The following is a 5,890-nucleotide window of genomic DNA, read 5'->3' as shown; positions in this document are numbered from 1 at the left end:
TCGCCACACTCAGACCAGTGTCTAGCTAATGCTATGCAAAACCTGGACTTACCCGCGGCTGGAGTTGGGGGAGGCCAGTAACCGCCTAATCGATTTTAAAAACCATGCTGTCAAGCCAGTTATGAAAGATGGGTGGGTGGTACAGTTCCTTTGGGAAATAGGACCCGACATCTAGAGAATTTCCTAAGTGGTCCTGGACTTATGTGGGTTAGATGCTCTACGCTAAATGCAATTAAGTTTTAATTAGTTTGATTACAATCGCAAATGCATGCCAGTTTGAAATGTCAGCTAGAATGCTATGCAATTTTAAAAACAGGCTTCATAAACAATTAATTTTTTGAAAAAGACCTGGGTTCCCTAGGTCGCACTTCTCTCATAGGCCAGATTATCAGACTCAACCCGCAGGCTAAGGCGAGATGTCTTATAAGCAAGGAGAGAAGAATGCAGTAATATGCTGCGACCCGGACGATTCCGGCAATTCCCTAGGTCTCGTTTAAATTTCTATATTATTTAAAATCTAAAAAATTTTAAATATTAATTACGAGTAGAAAAATTTTATAATCCTTAATGAGCCTAATAAACGATCGGCGAAAACAAAAGCGGCATGCAAGAACAAACCTAGAAAAAGCAGGAATTTTTTACTGCACATTAGGTTAAACATATCAATTAAATCCAATAACTCAAGTAAATGTCCAATAGGCCAACTGCCCTTTTATTACAGACCGCAGGGTTTTTGCAGAAAGTAAAGTGGCGGGCACCACTGCCAAACCCGGATTCTAAGCCTATGACAGACGCCAACAATTTTGAGTGGGATAATTCGGGTTTCAAATCTTTAAGTCTTCTGGTATCCTTCTCCTTGGACTTCTTGGATCTTCTCTTCCTTGGACTCCTTGGAACTTCTCTTTCTTGGACTCTTGGATTCCTCCTTGGCACTCCTTGGTCCGTCGTGGATTGAATATCCAAACGAAAGAGACAATTTCCCCAGTATGGGGGTATTGCTTTTCTCTTTGGATATCTAAAGCCATCCAGCTCGTTTTCCAAATAGGAGAAGACTCTCCCCTTGGAGGATGCCTTCTTTCTTTAGAATCGGCTGGATAAGAATATCCCAAACTCATAGTTGTTTTCAAAACTCTTAACAATTATTACAAAATGAATTAATTAATTGAAAGCAGTTAAATTCTAAATCCTGCAAGGGTTTATCGCTAATGAAAAATCCAGCAGTTTTATATAAAATGAAAATGCTAAACCAGTTGGACCTGGTGCTAAGCATGCTTTAATTTTGAGGGCTAAGTGCGCTTCCACCTGTGCAGTTTATAATTTATTAATTTAGCCCACATTTTTTATCTAGGGGGAGCTGAGAAAAAGCACCTGCATAAATATTATTATAAATCAATGATATTGCTTCCCTTTTATTAGCTTGAGCATGGCCAGCCGTGCAACGGAAGAACATTATATATATGGCGCTCCTAACCTATGGGTAGTCTAACGCTACATCAGATGTGCAAAAAAAATAAGCAAACACATCAGCCAATTTCAAACACAATGCAAGTGAAAACTAGAAAGCTCCGGCACCAGCAGAAATAAAACCCAGCGGCCTAACCTGGTCTAGAAGTAGTGCCTACGAAACAATTCTATGTGTGTGTAAGGCTAGTGTGGTTTGGATAGATCCTAAGTATGATCGTTTAGTTAAAGGTTAGCTCGAGTTCAGGTTTGTTGGCGAGTCTGAAGAGGATATTTTAGTTTGGTTCAAAATATTAGTGAATTAGGGTCCATTTTAATTTTTCAGTTTTGTTGATATGTTCTTTAAGAACTTAGGACAATGATATTTGGAGTTTTAGTTGCATTAGCCAATTTTGGGAAAGTCCAGGGTCCTCTAGGAACTAGACTTTGAGGGTCAAAAAGTCACTATGGAAAAAAGGATAAATTTGAAGATTTCTAACATCTTCAGGAAATAGTTAGACCTTAATACGAGTGTTTAGACAGGGTAGTAGCTTGAAATTGGAGTTTTCTGGCAACGTTATGAATTTTCTAAGTTTCGGGCCTAATTTTATAGATTAAGGGTTGACCAAAAAGTGACTTTTCTAATCTAAGCCAGTTTCTGGAAACCTAAAATTTTTTAATAATATGGCACTAATTGGCGTCTAAATGCAAGTGGAGTTTACCTTAATTTGGCAGTTTTCTACAATTAGTTATGGATTTTCTAAAAGGTCGGGGTATTTTACTTTGAAATTTTTCCTAATATTTCCTACTAAATAGCTTTTTTATTGTTTTGCTCCAAATCAAGCTCCCAAACTGATTGGAATCACTCCCAAAAGGTCAGGATGACCAGAAAAAAGTGTTCATCAGTATTTGGAGAAGATTTGGGGATTTTTTATTAATTTTTTAATAATTTTATTAGGGGCAAAACGGTAATTTCGCCTATGGGTCAAATTTAGGGGTCAACCTGGAGGTCAAACTAGGGAGACCCTATTTTTCTAAAGGTCAATGATTCAGATTCTGGAGCGTTTGAGGTATTATGCGGTATTTTTCTGACCTTTACAGGTTGTATTTATTGTATTTTTCCGGAGGTTCTCGGGGGCGCTTAATGTAACCAGTTTAATTAGGGTTAGTTGCTAAGGGCTTTTAAAAGCTCCTAACAAATTCCTTAGAAAATTCAGGGATGTTTTCAAGATTAACTAAGTTTTAAGTGCGGAGGTTTTTCATGTCAATCAGGGCATCTATCTAGGCTCCTAGAAAACTTCTAAGGTTTCGCTAGCGACGTCCTTTATTATTGCTCTTAGGGGTGTCACTTACGTTTATTTATGGGTTTGAATCGAAGTTTTTAGCTAACCTCAAGGTAATAAATGCATGGGGAGTACAAAAAACTGAAATAAACACACATGTCCTTAGATTAGGAGCAGCCTAGGCTAAGTGCTCGTGGTGGGGCAATCTTATACATGCAACTCTACGAAAAATAAAAAAGACAGACCACTTAAAGGAAAGGATTAGTGATGAATTGGGACTCAAACCATTCACTAACGCCACTCCCCCATGATTGCTCTTCACACATAGGCATCTATGTTAAAATTTCACGAAGTATGCGAGTCTCACCAAAATTAAAAGATTTAAATTATATAAATAGTTTTCACCAATAGTCTTTAAAATACTTAAAATACATATATATATGAATTTTTGGAATTAAGATTAATTAAAAATAAGTCAAATTATAGTAAATGGGTATATGGAGACCCATTCGACCACCCAATCGAGGTTTACAAAATAATTTGAAAATAATCTTTTAGTTTAAAAATAATTAAACTTGATAGTTAATTTAAATAATATTAAAAAATAACCGAATCATAGGATAAAACAGAAAACAGTCAAGACACCAAATCAGGCTGGAAATGGTTCAATTAAATATCACCTTTTTCTGAAAAGATCACGGTGGTTACCGTCAAATCCGACTTAAAAAAAACGGCGAAGATATGAATTTCGAAGTTTTAAATATAATAAAATAGTATTTTAAAATAGTGTAGTTTCTGTTTTTGTTAATAAGAGCAGATTATAGACAAAATTTTTGTCTTTTGGAAATAGTTTTAAAATATGCAGATTCAGAGTACATATAAACACAAGGTGCTGTGCATCGACAGAGGCGCTTAAAACGACAAAAGTTATGTAGATTTCGAAGTTCAACTACAATAATTAAATATCTTTTAAACTTGCTATTTTATGTTTTGAAAAGTAATTTGCGCAAGAATACCCAAAACTTTGAGTGAAACAAATGAACAGTGTACAGAATCAAATACGATTAAAACACGGGTTGTTGCGTCAAAAACGGAGTCGAAACAGAAGATATGATTTTTTTTGTGAAGTTTTCAAAGGACATTCTTAAAGTCTTTTTTTTTTTTAAATTAATATTTTTTTTTTAAAAGAAATAGTATTAATAATAATTTAATAATTATAATAATTATATAATATCCATAATAAATACTTCAGGTTAGTATTTCAAATAATAATTAATATACACTAAACAAAATAAATAAATAATATAATACTAATTATATTAAAAACGAAAAAAAATATTTAAAATAATAACAAAAATAGGGTATTTTTACTGTTTTTATTAATTAATAAAAATATATATATTATTTTAATTAAAAAAAATTTTTATAAGGTAGAAGAATTGGAAATACGAACAAAACAAGGTATTACACGCGAAAATCGGACGAAAAACGATTTTTTTATGAATTTTTAAGTGAAACAGCTTAAAATAGTTTTAAAAATAAATTTAAATCATTTAAATAGGCGGCGGGACCCGCGGGATGCCACGTGGCGAAGCGGGATTGATCCCGCGGTTTCGGGCAATCATTGCCTGGCGGCGCGATGATTGCGCCGCCGGCAATGATTGCCCGCAATCATGCGGGCAATCAAATGTGTCCGGCTGACGGCGGCGCACTTAGCCACGTAGGCGAGGGCCCGCAGCCGTCTGATCTCGCGCGGATGGAAGCCGAACGGCTTCTGGATCGAGCCCGGACGAGAGAGGACCGACTGGATCCAGAATCCAGCGCCGTTCCGACACACGCGGAACGACGGGATTCCGACCGTTTGATCGTAAGATCACACGGTTGGGATTCAGGCCGGACGGACACCGACCAGTGTCGAAACCCTAATCCCGTTTTCTGCTTCGTTCTCTCATCTCGATACTTCTCGAAACTTAATACGAATTTTTAACCTATGTTCTACTACGAACAGAAATCATCGGGGGATTTAAATTATTTTGGAAGAATTAATAACCCTAAAAAAAGCTATTTTTAATTCTAAGTGCTTAAGGGCTATTTAAGGGATTGGCGCGAGATTTTAGTCGTCCGTCTTCGAACTCTTGGACAACGGTGAAGCTTTTGGTACGACTGGTCCTCGTAAAAGTTTTTTCCTAGTTGAACACGATCAAACGAGCTCTGATTGATGGGAATCGAAGCTTGACGTCCAAGCCTTGGGTCGCGGATTTCGCGCGACGAGAATTCTGACGTCGAGATTCGATGGGGAAGGTGGTAGGAAGCGGTGTGGGAACTCTCACAGAAAATCTCAAGCCCTGAGATCGTCTTTGAGAGAGGAATGAGCAAAATAGTCCTTCCAAAAACCTAAATTTTTGGCTATTTAAGGCTCCTCCTCTATCTTAACGGCCTACGATTCGATTTCATGAATATAATTTGGAGGGAAAATATCAATGAATTAGGTCGTGGATTTGAATCCAAAACGTTTGGAATTGATTAGACATTAAATGAGGCTTTAATGGGCTCTAAAATAGGGTGATTTCACCTATTTAAGACTTGGTTTTGACCAGTCAACAATTGAACTTGGTCAAACCAGTCAAGTGGGGTGGGGGTCGACGCTTCAAACGAAATTGCATGAAATAAATTTAAAATGATTTTGGCCAAAAAGGTCCAAATTGGTCAACCTTGGTGACTTGGTCAACTTGGTTGACTTGGTCAACCGGGTTGACCCACAGGGTTAAGCTCGGGCTTGACAGACTCCGACTCGACCACTGAACCAACGGGGGAGGGCCATACGGACTGGCTTGGTCAATTTGACGCAGTCAAACTGTTCAGTGCCCAAACTTTGGGCAAAATCGAGGTCAACAAACGGACCGCAATAGGAGGTGGCAAACGACTAGTGAACCGTCGTGTTGGCGTTGACCGACTAAGCCACAGAAGGGTAGAGTGGAAAAACATGATCAAGAGTATCAGAATCCGATGGTGAAAAAAGTAGGAGATTCTTTCTCCTGGCGCTTGCCCTAGCGGGGGCAGAGCCTAGGAAAGAAGAGAAAGCGCAGTGTAACAAGCCAAGATTCACCAAAATGGTGAATGGTAAGTGTGGTCTTCTCCTGGCCTTTACCCTTTGACAAGGGTAGAGA

The sequence above is a fragment of the Dendrobium catenatum genome, unplaced genomic scaffold (genome assembly GCF_001605985.2).
Source record: "Dendrobium catenatum unplaced genomic scaffold, ASM160598v2 fragScaff_scaffold_1391, whole genome shotgun sequence".
Lineage (NCBI taxonomy): Eukaryota > Viridiplantae > Streptophyta > Magnoliopsida > Asparagales > Orchidaceae > Dendrobium > Dendrobium catenatum.
This window is presented reverse-complemented; position numbering follows the sequence as displayed.